This window comes from Doryrhamphus excisus, chromosome 18, assembly GCF_030265055.1.
Source record: "Doryrhamphus excisus isolate RoL2022-K1 chromosome 18, RoL_Dexc_1.0, whole genome shotgun sequence".
NCBI classification, from domain to species: domain Eukaryota; kingdom Metazoa; phylum Chordata; class Actinopteri; order Syngnathiformes; family Syngnathidae; genus Doryrhamphus; species Doryrhamphus excisus.
In genome coordinates, this window is record NC_080483.1 from 7,366,985 (window position 1) to 7,385,995 (window position 19,011).

General features: G+C 39.2%; 1 protein-coding gene across 3 annotated transcripts in view; it reads right to left on the reverse strand.

Annotated features, from left to right (window-relative positions):
* LOC131106237 (neurexophilin-4) overlaps positions 1-15,339 on the reverse strand; it is an 87,930-nt gene extending 72,591 nt beyond the window's left edge. Inside the window, exons 1-3 of one of the 3 annotated variants that reach the window (XR_009120058.1) lie at positions 15,262-15,339; positions 7,629-7,800; positions 2,354-2,657 (exon numbers count right to left, since the gene is read on the reverse strand). The gene's annotated coding sequence lies outside the window, so the exon portion shown is untranslated. Of the gene's footprint in view, positions 1-2,353; positions 2,658-6,644; positions 7,054-7,628; positions 7,801-15,261 lie in introns of those variants that run through there. The other 2 variants (XR_009120057.1, XM_058055125.1) reach the window with 2 other exon arrangements.
* Positions 15,340-19,011: the final 3,672 nt, after the last annotated feature.

A 19,011-nucleotide genomic window follows, 5' to 3' on the forward strand; every position in this document is an offset into this window, starting at 1 on the left:
TTCCTCATTAGCTGCTCTACTCTTTAGCTCCTCACTAGTTGATCAGTAACTACTACTCAAATTCAAATGAAATATTCCTTCCTCATGCTAAATACTTTGGCAGTGGAAGGCCTACCTGCTGGATAAAGATTGAGAACTACTGGTTTATTAATGCTGATGCCATATTATTATACTAATTACTATGCTCCACTTCCTTTGTGCGGTGATGTTGCCAAAAGCAGGTTGCTACATTAACTGTACACTGAAAAGTGGGACAATTTAGCACTGGAGCACTTAACGGACAGTTACAATGAATATCAGAAGGAAAAGTAGTTCCTCAATTTCATGAACTATCTAACTAGTATAGTTGCTGTAATTCTGATCAACACAGCATCGCTGAAATTAGATCATGTCAACCAAACTGCTTTTCTCCAATACATGTCTGCCCCAAATGTTTCAAAACGTTGCAATATGACAATCAGTATTGGCAACCTTGGTATCCGTAATGTTGATATTTGATTTTAAAGTACTGCTGCACAACACGACTGTGGCTCAGCATCAAGTTCTACACCATCATAGATATACACCTCACGCATGTTCCTAAATACTTCATGGATAATTCCCTGAGAAATTACGTAAAATGTAAAAACAAGAAAAATCTCACAAATAGAGTTAACCTCTGAGTTTTGTTGAGATTTTTTGTGTAATACTGCAAACACATACAGTTTTTGTGTCACAAAATCTCTCAAAGATTGAAATGTGACAAGATTTTTCATTCACAATCCCGTAGGCAATAGACAAGGGACGATATTAAATTTAAATCCATAGAACAATGGCGTGAATGGAGTGAGTCTCCGTCATATAGTCTCACTCGTGCAGATGAATGTAGTAGTAGAAATTAATGATTGGATTGCAATTTAATGTCAGATATTTTCTTTTTGATTTTTTCATGGTACTTTTAAAAGTAAAGGTAAAATCTTGTCTTAGCCGAAATTCATTTATCACACTTGAGTCTGGAAACCAATTAATTTACAATTAATAAAGGACGACTGCGCAATGACCCTTAAACAAAAACTGTAGTTTTTCTAGAATTTATCCAACATTCACAATCCTAATGTGAATCCTAATTTCATTCCCTTTTCTGTGCATTCTAGCGAGAGAAAATGAGCTAGCTAACAAATGCACATCATTGGTACCTACGTATTTTGGCACTAAAACCCTAACAAAAAAACATCAAAAAACAGTGTCTCATTTACATAGCTGACTTGTACCTATATTAACCAAGCTACAGCTATGTTGTTATTGTAGTAGCTAACATGAAAAAATAACACAGCTCGTTAGCCACTTGTCTCAATGTCAATCGAAACAGATAGAAGAGTGGATACCTAGCTGTCAATTTTTCTACAAAGACTCAACAAGATGCTCATATGCTGTCATAATTTTTTTACCTGGAGACTGGAGCACACATTTTGTGCTGGAAGACACAGCCATTCCAATGAAAGCGGACATTGTGTCACAGTGTCGTAGTTTTTTTCTATGTTGCTGTTGTTGCGCTGAAGAAATATGTTTCAGTAATGTTTTAAATCATCAAAATAAGGCACGATACTGTAAGTATTACATTTTAACATCAGTGTACTTGCTAATGCATGATCACAGCATGTACAGTATATCAAACAATGAAACATTGTTAGAAATAAAAGAAAAAGTCGAGTTTTCCTATAAGGATCATACATGTTCAATACTGACAGGCTCTAATAATACTTTTCTATGTTGCTTTCATCTGTAATATACATATACCTGTATATATATAATTAATAATTATAGTTTTTACAGCGGTTACCACCTCCGATCACCAGTGAATGGTAAAAAACCCAGCAATTGATACCACCCCCCCTGCCAAACATTGGTGCTAGCTTGATGGTCTCCTCCCATCACGGAACATTATCAATAAAAGTGACTTTTTAGATTAGATTTAGCTCCACAACCCTCGCCTTCTTTCTTCGGTTGCCATTGTTCACAAGTGACAAGATCCAGGTTTAATCCCTAAATATGCCTCACACATTTAAAGCATAAAATGTATAGCTACCCTCCGCTAAAAAATGCAGTCATCAAATGATCAATGAAGAGTTGGAACTGGAGTCAAGGTGTGGCCAGTCACAGCACTGTGGTGCATTCAAGGACACCTTGAAAATTGTGGGGTGGCGCATGTATGCTGTACTTTTTAACTGGATTATCGCATGTAATTTATATTACTGGCTAAGGGTGAATAGGATGTGTTTTTTGCGGAATTCCCTATTTATAGAGGGAAAAATACAAACATATATTAAAAAAAACCAATGCATAATATTTTAACCTAAATTCCCTGATTTGCAAGGCCGTGAATGCAGAATTGGGACTGTGCAGGGATACAGTGTATATATATTTCTCATGTGATTATTGTTTATTATTATTAACGACAGTCAAGGAATGTCTGCCTGCTTTTTTTATTTGCCTTCGATATATATATTTACTAGCTATGAAAAAAAATGTCATTTTTATAGCTCGTGCAGCAAAACAAGCAAATTGCCAGAAAAGCCTCTCCTACTCTCCTGCACCAGCATCTTCTTCCCCAAACATTTGAGATTGCGGGCAGACACACAAATCACATTGAGAGGCTCAGCGGGGTGTCGAGGAGGTGCCTGTCACAGATGGACAAAAGTGTCAGAGTCAGATGTGTGACTAAATGTAAATAGTATATTAATGTAAGAGGCGCGTGTCATCCCATCATGTTTGCAGTGTGTGACACAGCACTGCCTCCCTGTGAGCCAAACTGTCACTGCACACTCTTCAATGGGGACATCAGGGGCCATGAAGAGACTTATTGTTTCTGGATGACAGGCTGCCATTATGCTGTATGCTTTCCATGCACTATAATACATACCGTATATACAACGTATGCAGGAAGGCTGCTGTGTTCATGTATGAACGGCATGTCTGACTGCATGTCAAACAAGAATCCTGCTGTTTTTGAGCACATATTCAACATAAGATGTCCAGATGATTGCGGTCGAATGGATTCTGCATCTTGTCTCGGCAGGTCACAAGTTTCAATCAATATTTTTCTTATTGGCAAACATAAGTCTGTTTCAAAGGTACAATTAATATGTTTTTCACAGTCCCGCCATGATTTTGCAGGCTTTTTAAAAATTATTGTCGCGCCCTAAGGCCCTCACAAATATGGATATTTTACAAACACCTATTTCTCTATGCGTTTTAACGTGGTGTCCACACACAAACTTTGTTGTGTTTTTTAACATTGTCGTAGATGTGTGTAGATGAGAGTAGTGAGTGAGTAGATGTGAGTAGACTATACATAGATTCTTTTTTTCTTATTTTGACTAATTTCCAAATGACACTGGACATCTATGTCAGTTTTTTTTAGAAACTCACATACTACAGCTGACATATATAGTATATTTTGTGACTTGAAGCATACTCGGAAATGTGGACACCATCCACACTTCCTAGCTGACTATAATAAGAATAATGACAGTCATCATATGATGTTATGTTATGTAGTGGCTTCACTGGTAAGATGACATTTGGTGATTTGGTGAGTGTTACTAGCTGATTCTTGATAGCTTGCTCTGAGTATAATACTGTTAGCTTGTAAACAAGGTGCATAGGCCAAATCTAATTAGCTAATATAGCTTGCTCTTACTCTTCAAAACATGTTTCTTCCTCTGTCTTGGTCATGGAGGAACATAATCCATCTCGCTGTTGTGTGCAATACACACATGAAGCAGTTTCATCCTGGCCACTTTGGTTTCCACTTTATATAAATATAACTAGTTATGTTGTGTGTTAAAGGGGATCTATTATGTCTTTTCCACTTTTCTGTCCTATTAATGTTATAGGACATTAGTCATTAGAGGAAGAAAAAGGTTTTGAAGAGTAAGAGCAATGTCATTAGAAAGGTCAGGGAAGAAATGGTAACACTAAAAAAATGATTTGATGATAATAGATTGTCCTTGAACCTAAGTAAAACTAAAATCATGCTGTTTGGTTGCAGCAGAAAGGACACGTACCAGCAAATACAAATAGATGGTGTAGACATTGAAAGGGTGAAGGAAAATACATTTCTGGGGATCACAATAGATGAAAATATGAGCTGGAAACCTCATATTACAAATATACAACATAAGGTGGCCAGAAATATTTCAATATTGAACAAAGCAAAACTTGTTCTCAATCAGAAATCACTCCACACTCTTTATTGCTCTCCTTCTTGCCATATCTTACTTATTGTGTGGAAATATAGGGTAATAACTATAAAAGCAATCTTCAATCGCTAAATGTACTGGAAAAAAAGTCAGTAAGGATAATTCATAATGCCGCCTATAGAGAACATACTAACTCCTTATTTCTAAAATCACAAATACTTAAACTTGATATAGCTAATCTTCAAAGAGCTAAAATAATGCTTAAGGCTAAAAAATAACCAATTACCTAAAGATGTCATCCAATACTTCTCTACAAGAGAGGAGAAATATGATCCCAGGGAAGAACCAATATTTAAACACACTATGCTAGGACTACGTTAAAAAGCCATAGCATTTCAGTATGTGGAATCAAACTATGGAATGTTTTGAGTAAGGACCTCAAACAATGCACAACGATGAGCCAATTCAAGAAACAATACAAGCAGTTGATGTTTGCCAAATACAAGGATGAAGAGTCTTGAACCAGTCATGATGTGCTATATATATCACTATATTGACAGTTACTATGGTACCCATTATGTCATTGTATGGTCATATCACCTTGTACTTCGGTACGTGACAAAAATAAAAAAATAAAAAATAAAAAACTATATTAGGAAAGCAGGTTGTAAACAAATGTACCAGTTACTGATTGGAAAAGTACCAGATGGAGGGGTAGGATTTAATAAGCTTTGCTTCTTCCTACTCCTTTTGGACATGTGGAACTGGGAACTGATTATGTGATGCATTCAATTAATTCAATGCATGTTCAAATGTTATTCCTGTGTTAATAATTAGGTTTGCACATTTGGAAGTGAGGCCTGAAAGACGTTTTGGATGGCTGTGCATGATCGGTTTTACAGAGTTTTTTTTCTGTTTTTTGACGTCAATGCAATCTGGACTTCCCTGCAGATTGCAGGCACGCGGTAAACATGGACCTACGCATCCGGAAGTCCTCTGAAGTTAAACATGTTAATGATAATGTTAATAATAATAGGCTTAATAGGCGTATTTTTAGCTGTGTCGTTTTAGCCGTTTTTATATCTTTAAAACTCACATATGTATTCATGTCTCACATAAGGATTATGGATGATGGGCAAAATTCCAAAAGACATGCCGTTCTCCTTTCAGGTTTTTCAGGTAACCCAGTTCTCACATTGCACTGTGAGCTGGAGGTGTCTTGACGGGATTGACCCTCCCTGTTGTGACGGTGGTACAATTCTTCTTATTGACTGGATGCCTCCAACAGATGGCAAACCATCAGTTAAACCACGGCCTCCCAACAGTAGCACACGTGTCTTGGGTTGCTGACCCCTTTGCAGACTGTAAACGTGTCTTACAGCCATTTCTTCATCTCCACTGGACCATGAAAGTGTCTATCAGAACTGAAAGAACATAAACATGAGTGCCCTCTCTCATATCTTCTCTGTGTGTGATTTACAGGACCTGCACAGCAGACTGTGTCCTCCACTCCACATCTACACAAACACACACACTTTCTGGTCCGAGCGCAATTTCTGATCCACATTGGAAGTGGCAGGTGAATTTCGCCCAGCTGCTCCCAGTCTCTGTTCCACTTAGCAGCAGCGGTGGAGCTCGCTACATGGTTAGCGTAGATGAATGAACAAGCGCTGTGCATCCCTCCCCCCAAAAAATAACATCCTAGTGACATTATTCACCACCTTTGTCTTGCTTTTATCATTTTTGCACACTTACTGCAACTATTAATTAAACAATTGGGCATAATGTTCTGTGATACGTAAAACAAAGTGGAGAAGGTGGACCCATTCCATTCCTTGCAGGAGCATCTCTGATGCCACATGTGCATACTCGGCTCAATCACAGGGATATCGTAGCGTGGACACAATGACGAGAGGTCACCTGGCAGTAATGGAGCCCCTTTTGTGAGTGGAAATAGTCATTTCAGCGCTCAAAATGAAAACCCGCTCATTCTGTTTTCCTTCAGAAAGGAGAGCGAGTGTGGCCGCCATTGTCATTCAAATGTTTTGTTGCTGTAGAGGGAATTTGAGAGGAGAACAGGAGATGAGCGCTAATGGGGAGCAAAGGGAGAAGTGGAATAATTGGATTTGATGACGTCTGTCAGGGCGGGACATAATGTGCATGTGGAATGATGTGGACACCACGGGGGGTGCTGTGATGTGTATCATGGAATAGGGAATGGAGATTGTCATGGTATTTAGAGGGATATGTCACACAGCACACACACTTCCGACATGCAGCTAATACATTTATAAAACTGCTTCCACAAAAATAAACAGTAGATAATAGACAGTAAAGTCTGTCTTAATCAGGCAGAATGTTTTGTTCATTCCATGTACAAGTATTCATTTATTTTTTTCTCATTGTATGTACATAAGTAAATACACATTGTGAATTTAAACATTTACTTTACTATTTCTTCTCTTCTATTTATCTGACACCATGACTATAGTTTGTGTTCTGTGCAATTGTCTCAGCTTCTCCGCCTTCTGCTTGATGTGTTGTAAGCAAACTCTTAGTTCTCTGTCTGGTATGAAGGAGCCTACTCCAGTAGGCTTTGAGATAAAGCCGGGATACACTGTGGACAACACTCTGTATTTGTTAAGAACACATAGCCTTTCTAATCTGATCGTTTTTGGGGAGCAATCAGTAGGTGGTGTTAATACACTCACACATTATCCGCCAGGACATTCCTTTTTCATAACAATGGTTTGTTCACTGCATTGGTTGTTATCTGTGTGTGGATCGCTCTTAGTCAGGCCTCTATTCTCAGACCCAGTAGCGGTTCTTGCTATGGGCCATATGGGCAATTGGCCAGGGCGGCTCCAGGGGCCTTTGCAGAGAGGGAAAGGAGGGAATTGTGAGTGGATATCAGTTGGTTTGGTCTGCTAGTTGGATGACAGTAGGAGATGATGATAATGGTGCTGTTTATTTGTGTTAACAAAACATGGAAAAGACAAAGCCATAAGGTGCACCATTTAGAAAGAAGAGGAGAAACAGGCCAACAATAAAAGGTATGGCGCTATATATATGGGTAAATGTGGATTTAGGTCAAATGCAAATACAGGGGAAATTAAATTTCATTTGTTGTGATAGCATTGAAAGTGGTTTGGTACCTCTAGATATGATGTTAGCACATTAAATTACATTAAATGCGGGAATATTTGGGAAAACCTGAATTGTCCAACATTCAAACCTGAATGTTGGATTTGTTTGAATTGGTTAGGACAGTGGTTCCCAAACTTCCATTCACATTCACACAATTAACAAACAAACAAATGAGAAAAAATATATTTCCGCAATGGTGTGTATGGCGCAATCAAACAGGTAACTTTTCCACACAACTTACACAACATAGCGGCTTAAAAATACGATGGGTGACAATTGTGAAAGGTGTGTTCATCTTACCGCAGAATAGTTTTATCGGTCAGCCGCCCTGAATAGGTGTTTCACGCTGGGTACACGTCACAGTGATGAACTTCTTCTTTAGCCACATTTCTTTTATGTTTTGTTTTCCTTTTCTTTCGTTGCCTTGTAGCTTTCTGTAGCCTCTTCAATCTTCAAGTACCCGCTTCCTCTTCTGTATGGGGAAAAAAATAATTGAATATTTTAGTAATCGAGGTACTGGAATCATTCGAATTGTCGTTGCAGCCCTGCAACTAATAAAAGAAAGATCAATACTGATTCTACCACAGCATGCAACGTGTCCTGGTATGTGATAAGGGGTTACCATGGCAACAATGGTGACGCTACTCTTCGCATCATATCACACTGACTTTAAAACTGCTCTTTTCAAGATAAACATGCTTTAATGCCAAACACCGTGTGACCTCCAGCTATATGGGTGATGAATCCAAATCATATATCACAACATCTCCACTAAGACTGGACACATAACATTACATCTAATATCCTGTTAATACATCTCCAAATTACATTCCTATATATGTCTGCTTCTATTTACATTTGATTCCGATGTTTTCAGTTGTGCTTTTTGAAAGAAAACAAACACAACCATTCATTGCATAACATTTTGGACTCCATAATGTCAAATGTACACTTTAGTGTCGAATTTCTGCACAGTGCAAAAACACCAAAATAAAAACCAGCAACCTCACTAAGGGTGATAAAAGCCCCTTAAGCAGGAAGCCATTGTTGTATTTCCAAAAATAATCAGGGACACAGGAAGCAAAAGGACCTGTCGGCACTTACACACACACACACACACACACAAGCATCTGCTCATGGCTTGGCAACCCGCCTTCGTCGCCACCTTATTAAGATTCATATCCCTGAAAGGTGACTTCTTAGTCGGGCACAGTGACAAGCCGCCACCCCTCAGCACCCAGCAGCCTGGAGGTATGTAGGCACTGTGACAGGTATAGCGCTACACTCCCATGGGACTCTGTGTGTGTGCATGACGGTGTGACTCAAGGTGTTTGTGTGTGTGTGTGTGGCCAAGACGGGCAGGATTATCAAGTCAAAGATGACCCCTGCACATAAGCTTCTCAGGGGACCGAATACTTTTTTTTTTCTCTAGCAAACACCTCCAATGTACATCCACTCTCTTTATCCTCTGACACTTATTCCCTTGAGGACCCTTGAGGAATATTAGCCACTTGACCCATTCCTCTGTTTAAACAAATACTGCAATCAAAATGGGAGCTGCTGTTGCCTTTTTGGATGTAGAGGCATGAACCAGACAGACGAAGTAATACATTGAATGGAAACTAGCTATTCGTCATCTTCCTCCTCAGCGTTTCAGTGAAATTCACACCAAGGGGATGGACCTAGACTGGAGTTCTGCAAGATAGCAGCCACCAGGGGAGGTGTTGAGTCCTCGGACCAAATGAAGGTGGGGGGGTCAGGTGGGTTTTCATTTTAATGCAGACCTACCAACAATGTTGGTTGGTAGTTTCAAATTCAGTCTGTATAGTACAGATACATGAATAAATAGCATGATCACTTTCTATAGAATTTCAAATCGGGGTGGCTCTAAAAAAAATCTGTCCTTTGGCGGGGCATGACAGACAATAATTGAGAAACACTGCTCAGTAAAAATATATGTGATGTTCCACACATTGGTATTGCTATTGGTTGATATCGGAATTGGAAATTTTGAGTTTGACAATATCGGCATAAATATTATCGAGCCAATATCGGACATCCCTAAAGAAGACCCCCCCCCCCACTCAGATATTTTGGAGGGGGCCGCATCATGATCTGTGGTGCGTTTTGGAGCTTCAAGTTGTGCAGGGAGGGGGTTTAAACGACAGCAGGCTATGTGGAGATGTTGCGGGGGGGGGCATCCCTCATGACTGAAGGCCCTTGTCTGTGTGGTAATGACTGGCTTTTTCAACAGGACAACAGTGCAGTACACAATGCCCGTCCGACAAAAGGACTTCTTGCAGAGGAATAACTTCAATCTTTAGGGCCATCCTTTGGGGATTGATGGCATGGGAAGTTTACAAAAATGGAACAAAAAAGGGACTTTGGATGCCCTCCGTGGAGCTGCAGCAACATTCACACTAGAAACACTGGGCAAGCCAACAAAAGACAAATGTTATATATACTGGATATACAATTTGTTTCCATTAGGGGTGCAACAATACGTGGGTTCAATACAGGGGCCACGGTTTGGTACACATGTGTATTAAACAATATGTAATACAGCGGCACACAGTCTTTGCTGCTGGTCATCACCGTGGCTGGCACGCTCAAAATGGCTTCCTACGGCACATACAGCTATCATGATCGGGAGAAGCAGAGTGTACAGCAGGGGAAGCTGCCCGCCATGGTCAGGTGAGGAGCGTCAATGTCACACCTGTGAGTCTATTCATTGTTAGCGTCATAGCACATAGTCGTTTTTATGTTTAAGTGTTTCCAGACCGGGCTGCACGGCAGTCGAGTGGTTAGCGCGCAGACCTCACAGCTAGGAGACCGGAGTTCAATTCAACCCTCGGCCATCTCTGTGTGGAGTTTGCATGTTAACCCCGTGCATGCATGGGTTTTCTCCGGGTACTCTGGTTTCCTCCCACATTCCAAAAACATGCTAGGTTAATTGGCGACTCCAAATTGTCTATAGATATGAATTGAGTGTGAATGGTTGTTTCTCTATATGTGCCCTGTGATTGGCTGGCGACCAGTCTTCTCGGACAAAGACAGCTGGCATAGACTCCAGCACACTCGTGAGGATAAGCGGTAGAAAATGAATGAATGAATGGTTCCAGACCAAAGCGTTATAAGTGAATTTCTACAAAGTATGAATATTTTTGTCACCTTTACACTCCTGTTATTGAGATTTCTAATCATCAGGTTAGAAATCTAGGGGTAATAATGGACTTAGATCTGACCCTTTACATTAAATCAATAACATGATCACTGTTTTACCACTTAAAACAAACATTACCAAAATCAATGGAATAGTGTCTAAGCCAGATTTAGAAAGACTAAACCATGCCTTGTCTCCAGCAGGCTAAACTACTGGAACAGACTTCTCACTGGGCTCGCGAAACGAGCTGAAAAACAGCTCCAGTACATCCAGAATGCTGCTGCTCGAGTCCTGACTAGAACAAGAAAATATCACCATATGAGAATAGAAATTCCTGTGTACAAGGAAACATGTTTGTCTAGCAGCCATGTATCAGTTTACTTACCCACATAGAGTAACCATCTGGCTGTCCACAAGCATACACTCATTATGTCATATCAGCCTGTTCATTAACATACGTATTCTTATTTATTCTTTATCTTTCTGTCCATTCACATTAACACAATAACATAAGGGGGGAATACAACCAGTGACCTGGCATAGCTGGCTGTGGTTAAGTGGACAAGGAGAACACACCTAGAAAGTTACAAGTATGAGTTAAACAACCTGTGAACACCCAGGTGGGTCCATATTACAAGAACACAATCTCTGTGAGCTGATGGATTGGAATTAAATGGGGTGAAACAAGACATACAACAGAAAGAGAACAAAAACCAGCTATTGCTGGTCGAGCACTTTCTTGCCCAAGTGAATTCTCTGAGCCAACAACAATTAAAGGTGTTGGTTGAGGAGGACATTTTTAACACCGTGACCCACATGTCAGCTATGGCGACTGAAAAGCAAATAAGATTGCTCATAGTCAACGACAGAGTCACAAAAAGCACTGATTAGCATGCAATACAAAGTCCTGAGTGAGGACACAACAGGCTAGAGCAGGAGGTAGCAGACTAGTGGTCCTAACGAGCTCCTCTGTGCCTTCCCCACCTGCACAAGACTAGGTACCCTGGTATACTGCCTTGTGGGAGCTCGTTAGGAAGCATCCCCTTTAAAAACAAACAAACATCAACTGTTGTGAAAAAGTTTTCTTTTAAGTACTTACTATGTCCATGTCTAGTCACATCATAAATAACCGTCTGTCCATTCACATACACAAATAAAGCAAACTCAAACATCCATTCACATAAAATCAATGCAAGGCCTTCATATACACAATGAAAATGTATGACCACCTTCACACACAAATAACTTTTTATCCATTTGTAGACACACTGAAGATGTCTGTCCATTCATAGTGCTATTATGATTGGCATCTAACCAGTGATGTACAGTCAAGGCAAGTAAATATTTTTCCATTGAAATGTATCATAAATGTATTATCTATATGATTTCAATAGTTTTTTTTTATATTTCAATATCAAATACAGAACAGAAACCTAAGATGAGGACTTGGCTTAGGTGGTGGAAGGTGCTTGTCACTGTTGTCCCTCCATTGAAAAAAAATTCCATTTTTTTGCAGTAGCAGCTCTAGCTGGAGAGCAGCAAGTCACCCATGAACGATATTTGCATGCTTTGCTGACTGAATGAATCGAGAATTTGAGAACTAATTTTTAACTTTTGTTTTTGCTATCCTCTTAATGAGCAACTTTTAACAATTAACATGAAAAAACTCAAACTCTGTTTGTAATCAAACAGAATAGTCAATGGGGCACGCGCAGTAAAACGTAATCATCAATATTACGGCTTCCCCGAGTTTTTCTTTCACTTGTTGGAATAACTGTATTGTGACTTTTTCGTCTGTCCAGTCTTGAAATTATGTTAAGTTCTTTCGAAGTTTGGATCAAAAACTAACTTTCCACAGCAGTCCAGTGCCGATTGCTCGCCTCGGTTTTTAAAACAGAGGGACGTCTCTAGCTGCGTGTTATGTCATATCTGAGCATGCGCTGAAAGAACACACCTGAGATTAATTTAAATAGGAAAAGATCAAATTCAATTTTGGTAATATTTTACAATTAAACACAGGACATGTTTTATATAGATATATATATATTTTTTAAGAAAAACTGGACTTAGATTCTGTTTCACACTCCTGTTCAGAAGGTGGCGGTAATGCACACCAAAAGCTGCTTGCCAACCGCTAATAAACAACAGAAGAAGAAGAAGAAGAAGAAGAACGCACACTGGCAACTTTCCATTTCAGTGGATATATGGAGAAAGGAATATTCCACCCATGTGAAACCGATTATATGTTAATTCGGATTGGCACTTTTATTTTTTTTGACGACCCAAAATGTGCCACACCAAGACTACTCAACTGGTAGCTTATGAATAACATCAAAGCAAGCTGCAAGTTCAGATCAAAACTTGTGATTTTGCAGCAAATCCCTAAAAACAGCCATACACTCATGTAGTAAGCCAAATAAATTCACAAAATAAAGATTTTTTTTGCAGGTAATTATTTACACTGTGTATCCTACCTGGCTGGAAACCCCACTTGCACTGGTGAAAATAATTAACAGGCAGAAATAAATACGCATCTGTGTGGCATGGCCCACCTGCTTAACGAGCCACTGATGGTGCCACTAATTGGATTGGCCTAATCTCATGTCATCATGAACTCCATCAACATAACTGTGCCATGTGTGTTTTAGTTTCCTGAGAGGGGGTTTTCAGAGTTTTTTCTTTAATGAGTGTTTTGGAAGCCTGGCTGAGGGCCTTTCAGCAGTGCGTCTGATGGATTGCAAGGCAGTGGACAGTGGAGAGTTGTAGCTATGGAGAAGACACAGGGAGACCTCACACCCCCTCCAGGGTTTTCCATTATCCCACTCTTTCTGGATCATAAAACACAGCTCTGTGTGTGTGTGTGTGTGTTTGTGTGTGTGTGCATGTGTGTGCATGAATGTGCGATTGTCTGCACCTGTATGGCACTTGTGTTTGTGCAATCACATCGATCTTGGGAAGTTTCCGATCAGTCTTTTCTCATTCCTTTGCCTTCCTCTTCCAACTCTGTTGAAGCTAATACCGAGTCCACCAAGTGGGACAAGTTTGACATGACTTTTTTGAGTGCCGCGGGTACTGGAAACTTTAAGACAAACTCAAAGCCCACTCACACTAAGCGATGTGCCAGTTCTGGCCAATGATCACTGCCACCTTGCACGGTAGAAACAAGCATAAATCTGCAAATGATCCACAAAAGATTGCCGCAGTACGGTGTTGGATTATGAAGTGATTGCACAGAAATGCTGTAGAACCTGAATATAGGATGACACTTATTAGTCCTATAATACTATCAGTATGATAATATGACCAATTTAGAAGAAACATCAACTAAAATAAATTCTTATACACGGCGGTCGAGTGGTTAGCGCGCAGACCTCACAGCTAGGAGAACGGGGTTCAATTCCACCCTCGGCCATCTCTGTGTGGAGTTTGCATGTTCTCCCCGTGCATGCGTGGGTTTTCTCCGGGTACTCCGGTTTCCTCCCACATTCCAAAAACATGGTATACTAGTCTTTCCGTTTGAGCAAATAAACCAAATGCAAGCGGAATATTTGGGTCCATGTATACATGGCTAGTGGCATTCTTCAATGGTTCTGTTTGGACATACTTGATATACTTGAAGAATTTGATAAAATAAATGTAGAGTTGTAATAATAGTTGTCCATAGGTATGAATGTGAGTGTGAATTGTTGTTTCCTGTCACCCTGTGATTGGCTGGCGACCAGTCCAGGGTGTACCCCGCCTCTCGCCCAAAGACAGCTGGGATAGGCTCCAGCACCCCCTGCAACCCTCATGAGGAAAAGTGGTAGAAAATGAATGAATGAATGAATGTTTTATTGAGATGAAAATGTCTAACGAGAAAGACAAAATTGTTGGAAAATTACAAAAAAAACTAATTTTACCAGAATAAAGTCAAAATATTAGGTAAAAAAAATAATGCCATTTTAGTTATAGAGTTGAAGTATTAAAATGTTAATTTTTAAAGGTTCTAATGTGAAAACAAAATAAAGTTGTAATCTTTGGAAAGTGAGGTTGCGGAAAAATAAAAATTCATTACAAATTCTGAATACTTGAAAAATACAATTTAAAAAATAACAAAAATGGGTAAAATGTTGTAGTGCTGTACAAACACTCAACAACTCAATACATATAACCTGCATTGACTGACCACAACATTAGGTACACAAGAGCACAAGAACATGTATGGCTGACATAAATAAAATAAAATATTACTCCCCTTTCAATATGTTGCTGTATGTGTTGCCCCTCCCAAGCCTGTAGAGGGGTATGAATTAAAATCCTGTGGTACAGAATAAGGAAGATAATCCACGATGAGTTGATATATGTATTTAACATTAGGATTTACTCTTCCTGTCAGAACAATAACAACACTTCAGATCTCATAAGATGATCAAACTAACAGTTCCTTATTTGTTTCTAACATTATCAGTTGAACAAACATTTGAACACTGACGTTTTCTTCACATCAATCTGGTGACAATTTTCACAGAAAATGTATACTTTCACATATCTTTAGCACAATAATATCGGTGACACATTTCACATTTTTAAATTAGCCTGCTTATTTAAATGCTATTCACTATACATTAAGGCCTGCTAGCTTTAGCCATTTCATATTGCTCAAATGCTCTACAATACATTTTATAACAAACCACTTTCCAGTCAGCTGTTTACTATTCTCTGTTTACTATTCTGTATACTTTCTCCACTCTTTACAGCTGTTTGTATAAATTATTTATACTTCATACTAACCTGTGGTACAGAGTATGGAAGACAATCCACGATGAGTTGATGTGTATTCACCATTTGGATTTTTTTCTTCCTCTGTCGTTTTATCACCTACTCTATACCACCATCGCTGACAGCACCCCTAGTGGACGTTGTGGTATTACACCCAAACACCAACAATGGAGATTTGGATTATTTTAGACACAACATATTTAAAAAATAGCTGGGTGTCCGTTTTTACAATAGAATTTTATACATCAAACATGAATATTACTACTTTTAACTGCTTTAAACATATTTATGCATTTTAAACATGTTAACTTATTGTATCCTTTTTATGTATATCTTACATATGCACCTTGCAATCTTAAACTTGGTTCATAACTACACTGTGCATTTTTTTTCCAAGTCAGCCGGCATGATCCTGCGTCTGTCATGACAGTGTTTGTTTTTTTTTTGTTGTTTTTTTTTGTCTGCTTGTTTCAGGTGGTTTGGTTAGTGATATAAAGTCAGCTGGAAAACTGCTTGCTCCAAATCAATTTCTGACTAAAGAATATTGGACAGTTTTAAGTCCAGCTTTAAGCTCTGCCCATTTTCGGTTAAACCACACTCACTTCCAGTTTATTACCCGCCCATTCCGAGTACTGATACGAATACAAATACTTTAGATGGGTGAACAGATACAGATACTGGTGTACATACTCGTTGATCCCTCATATATACAGTGTATATACTATATATATATATATATATTGGATTGTCTTGGTGGCCGTGTGAGTGTCATGTAATGAGCCCCATGACAGTTGGATGGAAACAGTCCTGAATCGCTAACAATGGGGTCTGAAGGTGCTTGTCTGTTACAGCATCACTGCATGCATTAGGCATGCTACTCAGTTCGTGCCGCATGGCTATACGAGGGCGAATGGCGACTCAGCCAGCGGTTATGATACTTTATATTCAGAAGCAGTGCGGCCCAGACAAGCGCTAACTGACTGGCTGGGCCCTGAAACCTTGGGGCCAGACACTTCCTGTGTTCCATTCAGATGCCTTGTGTTAATGTGTGTGTGTGTGTGTCTGTGTCCACTCGCCCACCTCCACAGCCACCTATTTTTGTATTTATGCTGGGGTAGACGAAGCTTCAACCTGCCTCAGGCATGATTAAACCTCAAGAGCTGAGCAGAGGGAAAAACACAGAAGGTAAATAGAAGGAGGTGGTGAGAAAGTGATGATGCACAATGATTCACACCAGGGATCTTCAACTGGTGGCCCACAAGCCAAATGAAGCCCAGAAGTTTCTGTCATAAAGAGAATTTTCCCCCAGCATTCTTGCAATAGGTGCTTAACTCATTCACTACCAAAGATATATTAATGTTTTTTTCAACCCGACCATTAAATTAAAGTAATTTCACACTGGACTGTTTCGTGAAAATGGGCCAGTATACAGCTGGACTAGCAGACAAGCTGTTGCTGAAGCCTGATGCCTTTCCAACGTTACTTGGTCATGTCCAAGTGTCAGAAGAGCAAGCAGTAAGTAACAATTTATCAGTGTCCTAACTGTGTTTATTTTTCATACATAACGTAACCAAAACAGTTGTCTGTGTAGCATTATAGAGTGTGCATACAGGGAGCTTGGTGCAAATTCCGAGCTATCAAGTCTGGAGTTGCTAAAAGCCATTTCCCACCACAATAAGCGTCAGTCAGTCACAATCAGTCTACTCAAGTTTTTTTTTTAACCCTAGCATCTGCGCAAAAAACGTGTAATGACCCCATTACATGTTATCCATGTTGTAGAAAACCTAAAGCCAAAGCTAAAATATACTTTCAGAGTCTTGAAGAACCGCTTTTCTTGAGAAACTTCGGACTATCCAGTCTCTTGCGGACTTGATTTGGGATTCAACACATATTGCTGTATGATAAATAAATCACAATTTATTATCCTATACTTATCCTATACTATTTATCAACTCTTACGGAGTTTGGTTCAGCGGAGTGGGAGACCCATGAGGGAAATAAATTAAAACAAATTTTCCTGACACAGAGCAAATCTGTTTAGCATGCAAGGGCATTTAGATCAACAATACTATCTGCTACAATGGCTGGACGGGACACAAAAAATAAAATTAAATTAAAAATTGAAAAATTAAACAAATAACTCATAGGTAGCTGGAATAGGTGCAGATTCTGGAAGATCTGTCATATTGGGGACTTTGGTCTTTACATCAGGTCCCCTCAATACACTGGATGTCAAGAGTGTTCTACATTTTCAGGGACCTGCAAAAATGCTTATGAAAGATCCTCCATATCAGGGATCCCCAGCAACGTAGTTTTTGCACGTTTTAAAAATTGTTTTGCCCAGCATTTATTCCCAGCATTTCTTGAACGCACAATAAATGTGTATGCTGAGACAAAGTTAAAGTCAAACCGACACTGCCCCAAATAGACTTATATTTTTCCAGTTCATTGTGTCAAATGCTGATATTTTGTGTCACTGCAAAAAGGTATTTTTTTATGATGTTATTATGTGTGTATGTGTTTGTTCAGTGCTGGTATTTTCTTTGTTGTCACATTATTTCATGGTACCACACTGTCACCCAAATCAAACCAGGATGCTATCATTTTCTCTCTGGAAAACAAACTCTGGGCTCCTCCCAATGGTGAGTCTGTATTTATTTTATGCTTGGTGTTGATGTTGTTTGTAGCTACTTTTCTGAGACCGTTATTTTGTTTGGTGCAGTTATACAAAATGTAATGCACAGCGCTTTTATTGTGAAGGCTTGAATTGTGCTTGTCATTGTTTTATAGTCAACACATAATAAATAAACATTACATTAAGATTCTACTGCAAAAATCTGAGTATAAAATCAGGAACACTCTGCTGTTTTTAAGAACTTAATGCAACAAAGATCCCCTACATGACAGGGGATATGTGTTGTTTTTAGGAATCTACTGCGAAAATGGTTGTCTTCTATCAAGATCTTCTATCTGTAGACAGTGCTCTGATGCTTTTAAGAACCTACTGCACAAACTCTAGGCACTTGTAATTGTGAGTGTTAGTCACTAATTGTTTTTTTTTTTTTTCATTTTATTCATGTACCCCTCATGACAATTGATGTACGCCTGGTGGTACGCGTACTCCACTTTGGGTACTTCCCATATTCTGTCTTTTGTACTTCTTTGCTGCTTCTAGTCTCTAATTATTCTGTCCTTCTGGGCTTCTTTTTCACCTTGTTTTTGTCTTTCTTCCAGATGTTCTTTATACTTTCAACCTTCAGACTTTTAGTATGTTCTTCTTTTTGTCCTCCCTCTCTTTATTCTTCTGAATGTCCTTCCCTTGACCCTTTGGTACTCCCTTCTTTCCTACCTTCCTTCCTTTTACTTCCTGCAGTTTTGTTCTCCTTTATTTTCTTGCTTTGGTTCTTTCTTCTGTCTGTCTTCCATTTTATTATTCTTCTTCTTCCTTCTGTCTGCCCTAATTTGTCCCACCTTTCTTTTGGCCTTCCCTTCATGTTTTTGTCATGCCTTCCTGCTATCTTCATTCTGTTTTTTTGTCCATCTTTTTGTTCCCCCCCTCCTTCCTCATTCTGTCCTGTTGTTCTTCTTTTAGCCCTTTGGGCTTTCTGAGCTTTCCTCTTCATACTTCTGTCTTCCGTCTACCATACCTTTCCTGCCGGCATTTCATTTTTGTGCATCTTTCCTTTTACTTTGTCGTTATTTTTGCACCTTTCATACAAACTGATGCACTGTAAAGTTGTGATTCCATACTGTAAACAAATA